Below are 19,239 nucleotides of genomic sequence, written 5' to 3' on the forward strand. Positions count from 1 at the left end.
AGTGAGTGGGGAGAGTTTTATAGTGGCAAAACCCCCTTAAAGCTGTGGGTGTTGGGGATTAATCTGATTGTCTGGGGTAGCGCATTCCAGAGAACTGGTGCAGCTCAGGAAAAATCTTGGAGGTGGCAGTGGGAGGTCCGGATTGGAGAGGAATTTAGTCAAATTACAAAGAAATCTGGATTAAAAGTACAAAGAAAGAGAAAGACTGTAATAAGATAATTTTATGGGTAAAGATCCTACTGGATAGCGCAGCGAGCTACACTGTTTCTGCAGTCCAAGAATTACAGGAGCACTTTATCCTGCTGTGCTACAATGTAACAGTATCTCTTTTGGCTTCTATGGGTGTTACAGAAGCAGTGTGTAGACCAGTCATCACAGGAAACTCTGGCCTGTGACATAGAGATGGGTATTCTCATCTCTGCAATGACCGACTGATCCAAGAATACCCTTTAAGGGAAGTCCCACATGTTAATTGTCCTTCATAAACCTATGCTAACCAGAGGCGACATATAGGACAGCAACTGCAATCATACTTCTGCTCTACAGACTATGAAATAGGTGTTTTCCTGGTTTGCAAATGAAGTGAGACAAGTATGGGCTCTATCCCCTCATTCAGCCTAAACCTTGCCCCCTGCCTACTGACCGACAACCCCTACTGCCTGGGAATGCACAACATCTCCAGATCAAGAGAGTTGGAGATGTCACTCACTAAGCGGGGGTGGGGTTTAGCTCCAGATACTCTGAGTGCGAACCGCCCATCAGACAGTTCATACCTCATTTGCATCCCTGGAGGCACTGATTTCAGAGCTGAGCTTGTGTCTTCTAAGACCCTGCAGCTCTGACATGCTGGGGGTCACCGATAATCACGTGATCGCTGGGTCCCATAAAGGAAATCGGCTTCTGTCTTCTACTTCATGGTCCTTGGCTATCAGAAACAGGAGCAGGAGCTTTAACCCTTTCCAATCCACTGTCTGACCTCTGAAGACATTATGATTTAAGGCTGTACAGCTCCGATGTTGGAAGACGTCCGTCGGGTTCTCTTACTGTATATTGCCAGCCTCTCTGCAGTTGGAGCCTATCCAACGTGTCCCCTCATGCAGTACTGGCTTTAGCCAGCAGATAGCGCAGTTGCATAATGGCAGAAAAAGAGTAAGCCCCCTAGGAAAACCAGGATACAAATTGGATTGGATAGGGTTAATCTATACAGTATGTATGAAAAGTATTCATTAACCCCTTAACACCACAGCACATATGTTTCCACCCTGGCTGGGGGACACTTAACGCAACAGGACCTAAACTTACACCCTGTGGATGGCGCAGGCTCACTGCTGAGCCCGCGCCATCCAACAGCGGGAGCCAGCTGTATCTTACTGCCTGCCTCCTGATGCAACAGCGGGGATCGATGAGAACATAGATCCCCGCTCTTAACCCCTTACATGTTGCGATCAATGTACATCTGACAACCAATGTATGAGAATCCAGCTTGAGGGCTTTAATAGACGAGCGTATGCGCAAATACGTAGCTCGCTGCTACTGAGTGTATTTGCGCATGGACAAGTCCAAAGTCTTTTTTTGTTTGCAGTTCAAACTCCGCACTATTGTACACAGAAAAAAAATCTGAAAGATAGGGCTTAGGAATATCGCGTGAGAAATGCGCCCGTGAGAACAAAACCATTGAAACGTACGGCTTTACTTCGTCCCTTTGTGCGAGTGTGATTTTCACGCCTGCAAGATGTTCTGCACACAGTGGTCTGTTTAGGCCTCATGTCCACGGGGAAAATCAGGCCCGCCGCGGATTCTTCATGGAGAATCTGCAGCGGGTCCCTCCTGCCCCGCGGACATGAGGCCAAAAATAAGAATAAACTCACCTCTCCGGACGCTGTGGTTCTTCCTTCCTTCCCGGCCGGATCTTCTTTCTTCGCCCGGCGGATGTGCTCGGCACGCCGGCAGCGTGCCGCGCGCATGTGCCGACACATCCGCCGGGCCGAAGAAAGAAGATCCGTCCGGTAAAGAAGGGAGACCTGCAGCGTCCAGGACAGGTGAGTTTTAATTCTGGTACGGGTGTTCCGCGGATCCGGACGGCTTCCATAGGCTTCAATAGAAGCCTGCGGGAGCCGTCCCCGCGGGAGACCCGCACTAAAATGGGGCATGTCCGGATTTTTTCCCGCATGCGGATCCGCGCCTGAAGGGAAAAATGACATTTGCAGGTATTTAACTACCTGCGGGTGTCCAATGCATCCCTATGGGGACGCGGATCCGCGTGCGGGAGAAACGCTGCGTATTTTAACCCCGTGGACATGAGGCCTAAGTCTTAGAGCAACAAATGGCTACAAATGATGGGGATATCACTTGTTTTTAACTGCCAATAGCTTCCTAGTTGACTTTCTCTACTCTGTTTAATGTTTCTGGTCCCATTTAAAGTCAAGATTGTCATGTTTTTCTCTGTCTGAAACAATTGCCGGAGTATCAGAATTTCTGGATTATCAGATGTCGAATGAAAAGAATTTAATATCTTTTTTTTTTAAAAAGTGTCTTTCATTTCAACGTTCCGAACATTCCGAAGAAAGATATTGTGTGACCGGCTGCTTGGGTGAAGTTTAACAACTTTACTTTGTTTTGACTTGTTGGCGCTTCCAGTTCTTTCGCCCCTCCGTGGCTGTATTCTAGCGGCCTGTGTGCTCTGTATAAACACCGGAGATTTATTTCATGACTGCCTAAAAAATGTATTCTGGGAAAGACTGTATTTTATGGCCGCCCCCTAAACCAGAAAGAGAGAGGGACTGTGTAATTTGATCTGTTCTTGAAAGCCTTGCTAAGGGTAGCATGCTGCAGACATAAGCTGTGTCAATAGGAACTCTATTCAGTCTGAGCAAACAGCCTCGTGACCCACGTTTGATTGGCAGCCTGTCTAAGGGAGGGCCTTTCTTTAGAAAGAGCTCACATTTTGGCGGCACTTCTGACTGATTTCCTGACTGCTTACTTATTTTCGCCTTCCCGGACTGTGAAACTTTGTGCACGCTTGTATTTCTCGCTTTGGTGGGCGATCGCTGCACGTTGGAGTTCGCGGAAGATGGTGGTTGCTTTTTGTTCATGCTAATCCCTGGAAAATGCTGCCTTGGCTAATGAGAAGTTTCCAGTCGGAGAAGAAAATGAGGTACGGGCTCACTTTACACGTCCGGATGGTTGTCAGGATTGTGTAGGGCTATTAAGGGGTTAAGTGCGTATAAAAGTATGGAGAAAGTTCATGTCTATGTGGGTGCATGTACTGCGGGCTGCGCATACCTCACCCTTCCAACAACATGCCGCAGCGAGATGCCCCCCTTACTGCGCGCTATAACGTATCACCCTACTATTGCCAGAGGGGGGCTGATTAGTACAAAACTAGTTCAACTCTAGAAGTTACCATGAAGAAGTTTGGTGCCGTGTTAGCCAGGAGAGCAAAATGTGATTGTTCTCAGCAAGAGAAGTTAGTAACACTTGTATCGGAGTAATACGGAGCATAAAAATGCCTTTGTATCTATTCTGTATGTTATTTATTCAACTCGCTGATATAGCGCATACATATTCCGCAGCACCGTACAAAGTTTGGCAACAGTTATTGATCTCCGTCTCCACGATTTCAACTCCAAATTCACCAATTAGTATGTTTTGTGGAGTATGAAGGAAACTGAAGCACCCGGAGAAAACTTACACACATACAGGGGGGACATACAGACTTCATGTAGACGGTGCCCTTGGTCAGATTGTCACCCTGGACCCCAGTGCAGAACAGAGTTATATGGTGTTGTTAGCACTAGTGGTGAGCGAACTTTGGAAAAGTTTGGTCAGGCTGCTCCGAACTTTTGCAAAAAGTTTGGCCTGTTCTGAATTAGTTGGAACTGAACCAAAACCTGTAAAACTGGTGTATAACACTGTCTAGGAGACATAAAAGCCCTATATATTACTCTGAGGGCTTTTACTGCACTTATACTGTGTTAGGCATCAGAATTTAAGGATAATGTTGTGGGAACAGAACCAGTAGAACTCAGTTTCCAGTAAAGCTTTGCTATAAGCTCGATTCGGGCCAAACTGAACTTTTAGCAAAGTTGGACCCGAAACAAAGTTCTACCGGTTCTATACAGTCAACATGAGGGAGCATCATATCATAATGGTATGAGCAGGTATATAGTACAGTATATTACAGGATATTGTTAAAGGTTCTGCACATGGAAGACGCCATCAATACTGACGCTTCTGTGACTTCTAACGTTACTGTCACTGTAGTCGATGGGTTGTACGCACTCCTTCATTCTTATGACATGTTGCTTTAAGAATACTGCAATATTTGTAACAATCTAACCACCTCCTTTGTCATTAAAAAATGGTGCACATAACTTTTTGGAGACAGACGCGGTGGAATCCGCGCACCGAAGTGCTCTTACTATGTTTGGTAACAGTATAAGAGGTCTGGGGGCTGCTGCCACAACAGTAGCATTGTGCAAGCCAAGCTCAGGGGGTGCGATCCAGCTGTGCAAACCATGGAAGTGCACCCAGGTACTATTAACCTGTTCAGGGTACGAAGAATGAGGATATTGTCTGCCGGCAGGGCAGGATAAAGTTAATTGGCATCTGCTGTTGAGTGCAGGAAGGAGATACCTGATAGTTTTATGTTTACTGTTGTGTAGACGTGAGATCTGCAGGAGGAAGTGCGAGATCCAGCGTGAGCGGAAACCGTGCTCTGTGAGTGTCTGCGCTCTTGGAGGTTCTGGGAGGCCTGAGCTGGGAGACTCCTTGGCTGCCTGTATTATAAGTATATAATGTGCAGGTTTATAAAACTCTATCCGTAAAACATTCGATACATTGTATATAAATATGTAGCTGCTTTTGTTACATGCAAAAACGAGGCGAGGTAAGCTTTTATCATACCGCTTTTATTACACTCGGACATGCCAACGTCATGGCATAGCAAGTAATATCACGTAGCAGTAACTCAACGTGGCATTGATTCTAGAACCGGACAGACAATGTCTGGAAGGATTTTCATCCTTGTCATCTAGATGTTACCCGTCCTCTCTAGGGTCCAGTTCACAACCGCCCAGGTGAGGCGCCGTGTCCCATGTGGTGGTCTTAGCAGAGGCGCTCTAGTGGGTCCTCTGCTCCCATATCCCATGGAAGCTACAGAATGTTGCTCTGACCTTTGGGGTTTGTGTTGGGGCCACCTGCATTGGATGTGGATGGGATTTCTACCGCTTGTCTGTTTGCCCAAACGCCACTGGTCATGGTTAAACATTAAACACCCGTGGGTGACCACCGCGCTGCCCACTGTGGCTGGTTATGTCTTCTGCTACCAGTACACACGTGACACACTGGATTGAGGAATGTTAAATGTCCGTACAACTTCGAAAATGGAATGTCCCATCCAACTGGCACCCACTATCATGCCTCGATCGGACCCCTCACTACTTATACAGGTGTGGCCGTTCCCAAGCAGTCATCTAAAGTAACTCCACTTCATAATTAATTTACATACTGCTATCCCATGACTTTTGGCACATCAGCGAAATCATATAGTTTGTCAATCTGGCTTACATTAAACACATAAAGCGTGTTGATACCTGCGATATATTATATTACATTATTATACATATGCAGCTGCTTTTATTGGTGATGCAAATGCATATAAGCTACAGGGAGAGAACAGTGCAGATAATGTTCTGTTCACACTTGCATCATGGCTTCCATTCATGGCATACAATGGATGCAAGCAGTTAATGAATTACCTCCTGTTGACTTTTAAAGGGATCTTTTGGTACTTCTGACATTTTTACAAGACTATTCTAATTGGTCATTATCACTTGAAAGCAGATTCAACATACAATGTGACAGAAGGCCTGGATCCACAGGACAAGCACTTTGCCGGAAAATCAATACAATCCGCACGGATATTTCATTAGTAAACCCCTGTATTACTGAATTGCATGGGCTGATTGGCTGTCTAGTAGCGCCTCTCTACAGTACAACGTGGTACTACATTCCCTGTACTGCTTCGTTTACCTGTGTCAGGATGAGCTGCTCCTTTGGACACCAGGTGAGGGTGGCTCTGTGTTATTTTTCGGGTACACTGTGTGTTCTGTACAGGGTCACTTTCCCCCTCGAAGTGACATCACTCTGAATGGAGCACCGGCTGCACATACACAGACAGCGCTCCATTCAATTCAATGGGGCTGACGGAAATTCCTAAGTGGGTGCCGCTCGGTATCTCTGCAATCCCATTAAAGGTTAATGGAGTGCTGGTGCACTTGCACGACCAGCACCCCAATCAGTCTCCTCTTCACTGTGGGGGGTGCAGTAACCCCGCATAGAGGGGGAAAGGGTACATTGGACCCCCTGTTCTTGAGATCAGCGGGCATCTCAAGTTATCAGCAAGTTATCCCCTATTCTGTAGATAGAGGATAACTTGAAATTCTGGTAGAACCCCTTTAATGAACCAGACATGATCAAGTATGGAGGGTAGGTGTAAGGGCTGATGGACATGATATATGACATTTCTGTACAATCTCCAAGTTGTACGCAGCTGTGCACCTAGAGAAGTCTATGGGGCCTTATTGTCTCTCCAAATATAAGGGAAAAAAGGTGCCATATTACAGCCGTATTTTTGCCCTCAAGCATTGCCTCAAGGGCAGAATATTTCACTATTACGGTGCATCACATGGAGGTACACGGAGTGCCTACGTCACAGTAATACAAAGCTGTAGGGATGCCGTGTGCCCTATGCAAGAAAGCCTTATTGTAGGGCAAGCTCCTTAGATTTGGCTGCCTTCTGGATTTGCTCTAGGTAATACTCAGGTTGCTCCTGGTTTTTGCAGTAGTCGTGTTTCGATATTCCCTATAGATTTGGCTGCATGTCTTTGATTCAGATCATCTTGAGTATGGCGATACAACAGATACCACCAGAGGACCTGCAGTTTACAGATATGACCTACTGTACCCAGGGGCGTAACTAAAGGCTCAGGGGCCCTGATGAAAAACGTGAGCTGGGCCCCCCCTCTATCTGTATCTGTACCTGTACCCATACCTAAACCATGCTGCACAGAGATATAACTTGAAGCTTCTGGGCCCCAATGCAAAACCTGTAACAGGGCCCCCAACTATAATGCTTTATTCATAGTACTGGGCTCCCTATATGGAGAAGAGAGGCCTTATGGGCCCCCTAAGGCTCCTGGGCCCGGGTGCAACCGCATCCCCTGCACCCCCTATAGTTATGCCCCTGACTGTACCCCTCTATGCAAGCCATCAGACTTTTAGTGGGGTTTGAGAATATACTTGCTTCAGCCAACTCATCCGTTCCAGTCTAACCGGAGACCTGAGTCAGGCTTTCACGAATATCTCTTGTTGCATGTCACTGAGCTCCAGTAAAACATTAGAGATTGACTGGACACATCATAATATTGTGACCACTCCTATGGGCGAGACCGTGAGTCATCCAGTGATTCATGCAGATTGTTGGTTTATAGACCCATTCAACAAGTTATTATAAAGGACAGTTTTGTAGATGTGTTGTTAATGTAGGTCCTGCTACTGGAAGAAAAAGACCAAATATATCCTGTGTGATCCAATGCGTCCCGTACGGAAAATCAGATCCCTTAGCAAGCGCCGGGATCAATAATACACAATCTGCAATACAAGTTCTGGTCAGATGGTTCTTGATTTTTGGAACTTTCCAGTTATATGTGGCACAGGTGGCATCATTCCTTGTCAAACCAGGTTCAAAAGCTCACATTAACATCATGACTTTTTGTTAGCCATTAAAAGGTATCCTATCCACAAGATTACATTGGCAGAGAAGGCTGCCAATGGGTAATATACCTCCCCTTAGTCCTAGGAGAGAATTTTGTTCTGAAACCAAAGGGTCACTTTAATGGTTATTTATTGGTGGAGAACATCCCAAAAAGATGACTTACTATTTTGGTTGGCATAAGATGGAAAACCTGTGATAGGACCCAACTGTAATGCTTTATTCATAGTACTGGGCTCCCTATATGGAGAAGAGAGGTCTTATGGGCCCCCTAAGGCTCCTTGGCCCGAGTGCAACCGCATCCCCTGCATCCCCTATAGTAACGCCCCTGAAGGTATACATATCGTAAAAGATTCTGGGGGTCCCTGTAAAGAGAGAGAGGGCCCAACCTTGCTTGGCTCCACCTCTTTTGCTATCTAATGGTAAGCTCTATAGTGTTGGCAAACAAGAGGCACAAGTCTGACAAAACGGGTACGTAGAGGGCAAAAGTTTATCCTGTCATTAGAGGTGTACAATATGGTTGATTCGACAGGAAAGCCATTAGATCCTGGTGAATTTATTGACCGCTTTGTGGTGTAAATCATGTAGTGTTCCGAGATACCCACTAAGCGCCAATAGACATGACTAGTGCTTACTATGGGGAATATCGCGCATACCACTTATACAATGGCTGCCTCTGCTGTTAAATGTAATTTATATTGATTTTTGTTAGAAAGGTCAGTGTGAAACTTAGGAAGAAGTGTGAGATTTGTAGCTTTTCGTATAATTGCTTTAAATAAACAGGTTGCGAACCATAAATCCGAGCTCTTCTGGGAAGCGTAAGGCAAGACGTAATTGTACATCGCAGAACATACCTTAATCTGAAGTCTGGCTTTCGGACCATTTGTTGAATGGATCTCCTTTTAATCAAGGTGGAAGAAGAAATATTTCCCATTGTATTTGGTTCTCATGATTTTCTTCTTCGGAGATTGAGCGGTGACACATTATAGTCTGGACCGTGTGAAGTATCTATATTACTCCGGTGCCCTTGAGGAGCGGTCATGTCCAGATGAAGGTATAGACAGCCGATTGCAGCCAGGGACAGTATGTTTCCTCTGCAGCACTATAACAAATGTGGTATCTTAGCTGTAATGAGCCTGACATGTGCGGGTCAAATCTGATTAACCTTCCCCATCCTATTTCCTCTTTGCAGAGGAAAGGTTTTGTGTCTGATGGTTGATTGGCAAGAAGCGGTCTGCAGTAACTTGCCGTAGTTAGATTTCTAAGAAATCTCCAATCCAACATGGCAAAATAGACTTGTATTAAATAAATTGGCTTTTTATTTTTAGAAAGAATGGATTTCTACAAATTTTAACTTGTCCCTTAAGTATAGTCTAGACATTTTATGTTGTTGGCTCATCCAGAATTCTTAGCGTTTAAAGGGCTTGACCGAGAGTTTAAAGCATTGAGCTAGCGGATGGAAATGTAAAACCACCACAACTCCAACGCAGATGCTCCAGTGGTCTTCACCAGACTTGATTGAATCCGTTGGAGCGATGACGTGCTATGGTGGCTCATGACCACTGCAGCCAATGCTGAGGCCAGCTATTGGCTGCAGCGGTCACATGATGCATTATCATGCCAGGAGAATGAAAGAAGACCCGAATAGACTAGCAAAGCAGGAGATTTAAAAAGGTTGCACCAAGATTGACTCTATAGAACCACTTCACTGAGTTGGACCTTTAAGGTCCAATTCAGTGAAGTGGTTCTATTAATAATTTTGGACTATTCTTGCCTCAAAATTTGACTTTATCACCTATTATAGGATAGGTAATAAAAGTTTGAGCAGTGGGGGTCCCGTCACTGAGACTCCCACCGATCCTGAGAATGGGAATCCTGTCCCCCTCTCCCCTCCTCTGTGCATCGCCTGCAGGGAATAGTAGATTGAATGGAGTGGCGGCTGTGCATGAGTGGCGTCACTCCATTTATTGGTAATAAATAGAGATGAGCGAGCGTACTCGGTTCGGGTGTTTTTGGACCCGAGCACCGCTTTTTCCGAGTAAGTGACTACTCGGACGAAAAGATTCGGGGGGCGCCGGGGGTGAGTGGGGGGTTGCAGAGGGGAGTGGGGGGGGAGAGAGCGCTCCCCACTGTTCCCCACTGCTACCCCCGCTCCACCACGCCGCCCCCCGAATCTTTTCGTCCGAGTAGTCAGTTACTCGGAAAAAGCGGTGCTCGGGTCCAAAAACACCCAAACCGAGTACGCTCGCTCATCTCTAGTAATAAATTGTTATTGAGCATACGCGATGTCACAAATAGTACCGTACCATGTAAAGCAGCATAAATGGATACAGTAGAATATATTTGGAATATAAAAGTGTAATTTGCTGAAATTTAAGATACAAATCAAACAATTAAAGGCTTGCAATATGTAATTGTCCTGAAAGAGTATAATGACGACATGGGTATTCATTCACACATTCATTTGACTAAATATTGTGTCTGCCCATTTCTCCAGTTGTGGGCATGAATACCACGTTTACCTTGAACGACTGCTGAAGTACTTTCCATTCTGCAATTATAATTAACACAATGAATCAACTCAGACAAGGAAGGAACTTCCGAACGTTTCCATTATTTTGTTCTAAGGGCTTTTGCTGCCACTAGAATATGAAAGTTTTGTTTTTCGTAACAATACCAATAATAATCTTTATTTGTATAGCGCCAACTTATTCCGCAACGCTTTCAAGCATGGGAGAACACAGACAATACAACAATTACATGTGATATACAATCAGTTTGAAACAAATGGGGTGGGGGTGGTACAGGAAGTACAAGGGAGGGGGATGAGGCATGGGGAACATGGGCAGTAGGGGATTTCATGTGTAAATTAGTTATTAGAAAGCAGACGGGGTGGGGTGGTAAGGAGGTGCAGGGGTAGAGGTCGTATGTGATAGGCAGGGTGGAAGGTGTGGGGAGACATAGGGAAGGGCAGGGGACTAGATCAGGGGATTTGGTATGCCTCCCTGAAGAGGTGCGTTTTTAGGGTTCGTCTGATATTTTGTGCATCGGGAATTGTCCGGATGCCTTGGGGTAGAGCATTCCAGAGGATGGGTGCTGCTCTGGTGAAGTCCTGTAGGCGAGCGTCTGAGGTTCGTATTAGAGGGGTGTTTAGTCTGAGTGTGTTAGAGGATTGGAGTGAGCGGGCTGGGTGGTGTATGGACAGGAGGCACCATGCAGAGCTTTATAGGTGAGGGTGAGGAGTTTAAATTTAGTTCTGCAGTGGATGGGCAGCCAATGCAGCGACTGGCATAATGCAGAGGCGTCTGAGTAACGGCTGGATAGGAAAATGAGCCTAGCTGCCGCGTTTAGTATGGATTGGAGTGGAGCGAGTCTGGTGCGGGGAGTAGCGAGTTGCAGTAGTCGAGTCAGGAGTGGATGAGGGCGACCATGAGTGTCTTAAGCGTGACCTGCTACCCCCGTATGCAACAGGGCAAAGGAGCAATTCCAAGCAAAAACAGTTTTCAAAATACTTTGGATCCAAAATATATTTATAATGGGACAACCCCAGAAAATATGCGTTAACACGTGCAGACCTCAATACACCTTTTTATTGACCTCACTAATGAGCTTCAAACCTGCACATGGCGATGACTTAGCAGAGAAACTTCAGATCCTGGCAGTGTAACCTCCTTCATGCCTCAATCAATTGCAACTGAAGCATATAAGCATATGACATGGGAGGGGGCTCCTATCACCCAATGGGTTCCCATGGCAGCTGGAAACCCGACAAAGGCCTCAATGTCTACTATGTAACTCAACCTACTAGGCCCCGCCTCCTGTGGAGTCTAATAGACTTTTGTCTTAAGTTTAGTTAAATGCACTAGCTAAGTAATTCAGTGTACTATTCTACCGATTGAACTATTGCATCATCTCCCCCCCCCCCCCCACAAAAAGTTAAAAATAGATAAAATACACAAAATGTAAGAAGCAGCACATAATGGGTATTACCGCATTCAGAACGAAGCAGACAATGCAAATATTTAGGTATTTATCTCGCGTGATGAGCGTCGTAAAAATAGTTTAATAAAGCGGTGCCAGAATTGTTCTTTTTCTTTAGTTTGCCTTCCAAAAAATGCAATAAAAAGCAATCCAAAAGTCAAATCTTCCTCCAACTGGAACCAATAAAAACTACAACTCATCCTGCAAAATACAAGCTCTCACAGAGCCCGCTTACTAGAAAAATAGAAATGCTGTGGGCGTTAGAATTGGGCGATGCGGATCCAATTGTTTTTCTTTAAAAATGTATTTTTACTGCGTAAAAGTAGGAAAAAGAAAATTTTTAAATTCTATAAAATTGACATCCCAGTAATCGTGCCGATCAAGATAAGACAGTTATCATGTTACTTTTACCGAATGGCGAACGCTGTAAAAACAAATCCCCAAAACACTGGTGGAATTTCTGCACATTTTTTTCAATCTTCCGCCCCAAAAAATGTAGCAAAAGTTATACAACACATTATATGTACCCCAGAGTGGGGCCATTAAAAAGTACAATTTGTCCCAATCAAAGAAAAGCCCTCAGATGGTTATGTGAATGAGTTGTGTCTCTTGCAATGGGATGATGAAAATCACTTGGTCCTCAGGGCACAAAATAGGCAGGTCTCTAAGGGGTTAATGTTCCTTTCTCATGAGAGCATCTCCAACTAAGATAAGAAGGTGTTGGGTATACAATGGCTGGATGATAAGGAGTTCAAAGTTTTCTTGACAACTCCGGCTGTGTGAGACCCACACTTTGAAAGTGACCTTGCTAAACCAAATGTCCTCTTACCAATCTGCATCACTGATGGACGTCCCCAAGTATTTCTTCCAATGTTCCAAGCATTCTTTTCTTTTCGGTGTCTGTTACTAATAGCTGTATACATTCGTTCATAGTCTTATTTAAACTACCAAAGACTAATTGGAAAGTACATTTTGAGGATATAAGCTTTTCGACACCTGAGTAATCAAATGGTGGCTCCTAGGGAACTTGTAGAAGTTTGTATGTGGGATGTTAAGTTTAGTCTAAGTATCAGTAAGGGGCATGAGATGTCCGTTATGTCATATATATGAAATGTGATTGATGCCAGCCCCTATCTAGTTAGAGACCGAGCTATCTGGGTAATAAAGGGGATCACCTGCAAGGGGACAATTGACTTGGAGATTATAATACGTTTCCATATTCTTATCCCAGCTTCAGTAGTCAGATAAGGTGACTTGGGTACCGAGAAACCACGTACAGCCAGCCACAATACATCAGTAGGAGTAGACTTGGGAGGTGACTTTTCTGTATTAACCCAGTGTTTTCTAGCTGCTCTGACTTTCTACTGCCTCACTTAACCCAAAACTGTAACATAAGGCCAACTTGACACGGACGTATTTGCGCGCGCAAGATTTGCAAGCACAAAACCGCGAATAGAATCCATTAACCCTTTCCAATCCAATTTGTATCCTGGTTTCCTAGGGGGCTTACTCTTTTTCTGCTGTTATACAACGGCGCTATATGCTGGCTAAAGCCAGTACTGCATGAGGTGACACGTTGGATAGGCTCGGACAGCAGAGAGGCTTGCAATATACAGTAAGAGAACCCCGACGGACGTCTTCCAACATCAGAGCTGTACAGCCTTGAATCATAATGTGTTCAGACGTCAGACAGTGGATTGGAAAGGGTTAATTTCAATGGGTTCGCTCACCAGCACTTTTCCTGTGGATTTTGGTCTTGTAAAAAAAAATTTGCAGCGTGCTCTATTGTCCTGCACCAAAAGTCCCCATAAAAAGTCAACTGGGATGCTAGGAGATGCGTGATACGTCAGGCCCATTGAAATGAATGGAGCGGCACCGCACATGTATGACCACCAGTCCATTCAGTCCTCTAGTCATTGCAGGGAGAGCACAGTGAGGAGGAGAGAGAGGGACCAAGGACCCCCCGTTCTCCGCATCACTGGAGGTCAACTTGCAACACCAGATATAACCCATGGACAAGAGTGAAGCTGTTTTTAGAAGAAAGCCGACATATTTTCCCAATCTCAAAAATGTCTTCCAGCTCTTCTAGAGACATCATTGTACTGATCAGTCCCAGAGGACATGTTGAAGTTCTAGTCATCTGAGGCCAAACGTTGTAGTCATGCAATCACCCATCGTACACGTGCAAAGCAGTAATGTGGAGTTTATAGCTTGATCATAGAGCCTCTTGGGATATGTAAAACCGGGTAATAAAGGCAGAATTAACATGTGCCAAGTTAGGCCAGAAAAGGTTTTTTTAGCAATCTTTTTATCAAAAGCAGCAGTTGGCCGGTCTGCAGATATAGGATGGATACATCTTAGGACTTATAATGACACGAGGGGAAATAATACGGTGTGTTTTACTTGTTTTCTCATTCACCTCATGCACAAGAGCCCTTGTGACATTTTCAGGACTGCCAGCCAAAGATGTCGGAGAAAATTGGAAAGCTGAATAGTCTTGAGCGAGGCTCGAGCAGTCTAATTCCTTTATCAGTGCAGTCACGGATGTCATGTCACCAAACCTTTCAGCCTTCTTGCTCGTCCAGCTGGATTTTGTCCAGCTTTACTATATTTGGCTTCTCGATTCTCTGAGTTCTGAGTACATCCCCTGTGATATTCTCCACTATTATCAGTCCGACAAAGGATTTCCATTGGATCAACTGTAATGAAATCATCTCAACGCCTTGGGTAAAGAATCTTTTCTATATGGGCTTATTTCGAGAGACTTTGAGGACCAAGCAAGTGTTGGGCCCCCGTGACTATTGTGTTAATAAGCCCATAGAGAAACTATTTTGGATGTAATTAGAGGACAAATATTCCGATTCCTTAGTAACAGCAAGAGCTACGATAGGATTTCATTAATATACTTGATAACTAGGACTGTCTCCAATACAAAGTTGATACATTGTAAGTCTACATTCACCCGCACCAATACCGTACTGTGGCAAGACTTATGTAAATATGGTAATGCCGCATACACTGATTGGCTACTTTATTAGGGCTCTTTCATGATTGGTGCTTTCCTGTATGGAAATTAGACCGGTGATCCCGGAGGGCAGCATTAAATCAAGTGAGCAAGCTTTCCGTGGATCAGTTTCAACGTGAATCCCCATTAGAATGGTAATGAGGGGATCTAAGTGACTTCCAACAAAGCCAGGTTATCGTGGTAGACTAGGCAGGATTTCAAAAACTACCAATCTTGTGGAGTTTTTTCATGCAGTAGTGTGAAGAGTATAGGGGGAATAATCATGGAAAAACAACCAGCAAAACAGGATTCGGTGGGTGTTTACAGCTTGCCAATGAATGAGGTTGGAGAAGGATGTCAGGAATCATTCTAACAGGCAGAGAACAGTCAAGCAAATTGCATAGAATGGTAGAGTTGGAAGGGACCTCCATGGTCATCGGGTCCAACCAACTCCTCCCCCTCCCCCTCACTAAATCATCCCAGACAGATGTCTGTCCAGCCTTTGAAGACTTCCATTGAAGGAGTACTCACCACCTCCCGTGGTAACCTGTTCCACTCATTGATCCCCCTCACTGTCAGAAAGTTTTTTTCTAATATCTAATCTGTGTCTCCTCCCTTTCATCTGAATTGCATCTTAATACAATACTGGTGCTCTATTTAACATGTCTGAATGCATAATATGCCATTCCAAAGCATAGACATCCAATTCAAGTGCTATTTCTGACTCCGAGAAGCAGAAAGGCTAGATTCCAGGTGGCAAAAGAGCGCAAAATTGGATCACTGAGCAGTGGAAAAATATCACCTGGTCAGATGAATCCAGATTCCTCTTGCACCATGCTGATGGGAGGGTCAAAATCTGACACAAGCAGCTCGAATCATGAACCCTTCTTATCAGCTATTCATGTCAACACCTCTATCTTCAGAAATTTGAGTTTACTGTCAAAAACCATCCTGTCCTCATGGGTCAATATTCCTGCAGAATCATTTCAAAAGCTAGTGGAATCTATGCCATAATGAATTGCTACGGTTCTGAAGGCCAAAAGAGGTCCAACGTGCTGCTTGATGGGTCCCTCTAATAATGTAGCCATTCAGTGGTTATTTGTATGCGGCATTGGCAATGGTGGTCTGCTGCACCATTATCTCCCTGTGTGAATATATCCTTAGGGGGAATAAAAAAATTTCAAAAATTTTTTTACTGGGTGGAGGAGGTCTTATGGTTGACAATGGGTTTCAAAAAGAAATATAAATATATTTTGGAATCAATCTTGAAAAAAAAAGGAACAACTCGGCTCTGTGAGCGTAGCTTGGTAGAAAAATGACTCTTTTCAGGTGAGATTAAATTAAAAAACATCATGCATAAATTAACGATGGCTTCTTCCTAAATTGTTCAATACGGTTTGCGCTCTGCGCTATGCGACGTGCCTAAAGTGGCATGTTGTTCACAACATTGTTGTCAGCAAGCGTGAAAAAAAATTATAAATGATCATGAGAGGAACCGAGGATATTACAAGAGTGCCGAGTGAGAACATTAGCTGATGACCGGCCTTGAGGCAAAGCCTAAAAAAAACTGGGTCAGTAAATGGCCCTAATTACAGATTTCAAGATGTTACGGAGATGAAAACCTGTTTCTGACCACCACGCAGGGTTATTGAGTTGAGTAGCATGCAAGATTCTCAATACAACACTGAATAGCCTGATTGTTACACTTGAACAGGGTGTTGTATGTGGTGGATTAGACAAGTGGCCGGCGGGGAAAAAAAAACTAAAAAGTTTCCTTTAGTCTCTAGTGTCACCACCCTGTAAGGTACATAAACTCAAGAGTATTGCATTAGAGCATCAGACTGAATGGCTTGGAGAATTACAGTGCAGAACATCAGAAAAGCCATTGTAAATACCCTGAATAGAGATCCCTATTAGCTGTGGTCGTGTATAGAAGAATGCAAGGTATGCGCTAGAAGAATGCCGAGTCGGAACTATGACAATTGAATGTGGAATCCGGCACTGCGAGTAGGGGTGTATCTAGGCACTTCCTAATCCTTTATGGGAGTTCCTTTGCAATCCCTTCACAAACAGCAGAGACCCTTAACCCCTTAAAGACGCGGCCTTGTTTGAACCTACAGGCGTGAGGATTTTTGGAGATTCCATCTCCATTTTTCAAACTTTTTTATTGTTCCGTCGAACTGTCCGTATGAGGGTAATTCATTGCATGGCGAGCTGTAGTTCTTATTGGTATGATTTAGGATACATATAATTTTCAGAAATGACATAAGTATTTCCTGCAGGTTGGTACAATTACAACAATACCAAAATTATCTCATCTTTTTAGGTTTTCCCACTTATTTTTTGGAATTTTTTTTTGCCTTGCTGCATTCAAAGAACCGTAACCTTATTTTATTTTTCCGGCCACTGAACTCGATGAGCTGTAGTTTTTGTTGGAAGCATTTTGGGGTACACATGACTCTTTTGATCACTTTTAATGCACTTTTTGGTAGGCGAAATGAACAAAAAAGCATTTTCGTTCTTTTATTTGCTTATTTTTTCTTTTTTTTAGCGTTTAACATTCAGGATAAAAGGTTTGTTCAGTTTATTGTAGTGGCCCGAGTGCCGCAATTTTCGAGTACGTTCATACTCAGGCGAAAAGATTCGGGGGGCGCCGTGGGTGAGTGGGGGGTTGCAGCGGGGAGTGGGGGGGGAGAGGGAGAGAGAGGGCTCCCCCCTGTTCCCCGCTGCTACCCCCGCTCTGCCACGCCTCCACCCGCCCCAAAGTGCCCCCCAAATCTTTTCACCCGAGTACGGAAGTACTCAAAAATCGCTGTGCTCGATCGAGTAATTACTGGAAACGAGTAGGTTCGCTCATCTCTAGTTGCGATATAAAATTTATTTTAATTCCTTTTTTTCTTAATTTAAAGTGCACAAAAAGGGGTATTTTTCTTAGCTTTAATGTCCCCAAGCAAATATCAGGAATTGCTGTTGTACAGAGGTACCTTATTCCGATTATACACATCCACACATTCAATCTACCTATATACATTGGAGTATTGATAAACCGCTCCTCCATATAGTTGCTACAAAATCATCTGGGAAAAAAATCTAGTAAATCAAGAAATTACATTCCAAATTCCCTAAAGGGTGGGAGGAACTGGCACTCTTACCTGTACAAGACTCATTCTTGTTCTTCTTTCAATACACGATTAAAGTGCATTGGACCATAATAAAAAAGTAGTAATGACTAAAAAACATCAGACTGAAAGGTCGTGTTATGCCTGAATGCAATATTTTCATAGGCAAATCATGGAGGGGAAGTATTTTGCATAAAACTTAAAAAATGACTTGCAACGCAAGAGTATAGGTTGGTGACTTATTGCCACTCTGCAGCACATAAGTGGTTCAGATACCATATAGCCTCTATTGTCTCGTTATATTAGCTGTTTAATGAAAGCTAATTTGAAACTTGATTGCCCCTCCAAAGACATACGTCACTGAGCTTGAAAGTGCGCCAAGGTAGACATCATCACAAAACCTCTAGTTCAATGTTCTGTATTTGGAGGAATCCATAGATAGTGTTGAGCAAACCAAATCAGTAGGACCCTGTTTCAGGCCAAACTTTCCAAAAAGTTAGGTTTGGCACGAACTAGAACTGATCTTTTAGGAAAGTTGTAACCTAAACAGGGTTCTACTGGCTCTGTTCACGCAACACTAGTCCTGAATACTGGTGTATAATACTGTTTAAAGGGCCATCAAAGTCCTGTATAATGCTCTCAGTGCTATGCAGGAATCTTATGGCTCTTAGGCCTAATGCCAACGGCCGTGACGGGCTCCGCAAATGGAATACTGCAGCAGAGACCCTCACGGTGCCCCCCCAAAGACACCATACTCAACTCCGGATCCACTTTTCCCAGGGTCCAAGCGGAACAAAAGGGTGTAGTCAAGGAGCGGGGCTTACCGCTATGTATGGTCTTACCTCCGTCATTATAAAAAGTACAAGATCGTTTAAAAAAAGACAGGGAGCAAATTCCGCAGCATTTCCGCATCCAAAAACAATCAATCTGTACCATTGGTGTGGAAATTGGACTGGAAATCAGCCACGTATCCGCAGCTGATTTCATACTATGTGGCACACCCCCACACCTCAGCCGAAGGCTTCCGACTATCAGCGCTCCCCAGCTTTTGGTTCGCAGTGACCTGTAGCAGCCTCACCTGACCAGCAGCGCTGGAAACTGAAGGTCGGGGAGCGCTGATAGCAGGAAGCCCTCGGAGGAGGTGAGGGGGAGCGCTGGATAGTATAAAATTGGCTGTAGGTACACAACTGATTTCCACTCAAGATGGTTTTTGGATGCAGAAATGTTGCGGAATTTGCTGTGGAACTTTCCACTGTGGATATTCTGCAACATTTCAGCCATGTGTAAACATACCCTAAGTCAGCTTGCGGTATGCTGCCATGTGCAGAGTGGCCTTAGTAGTAATAGTGACCTCTATATAG

At 44.3% G+C, this 19,239-nt stretch overlaps 1 protein-coding gene across 6 annotated transcripts in view; it reads left to right on the forward strand.

The window, feature by feature from the left end:
• Positions 1-19,239, forward strand: part of MBNL3 (muscleblind like splicing regulator 3) — a 152,092-nt gene that overhangs the window by 29,588 nt on the left and 103,265 nt on the right. Inside the window, exon 1 of one of the 6 annotated variants that reach the window (XM_066581853.1) lies at positions 2,952-3,154. The exons of the other annotated variants lie outside the window; for them this stretch is intronic. The gene's annotated coding sequence lies outside the window, so the exon portion shown is untranslated. Of the gene's footprint in view, positions 1-2,951; positions 3,155-19,239 lie in introns of those variants that run through there. 6 annotated transcript variants of the gene reach the window in all.

This window comes from Eleutherodactylus coqui, chromosome 10, assembly GCF_035609145.1.
Source record: "Eleutherodactylus coqui strain aEleCoq1 chromosome 10, aEleCoq1.hap1, whole genome shotgun sequence".
Lineage (NCBI taxonomy): Eukaryota > Metazoa > Chordata > Amphibia > Anura > Eleutherodactylidae > Eleutherodactylus > Eleutherodactylus coqui.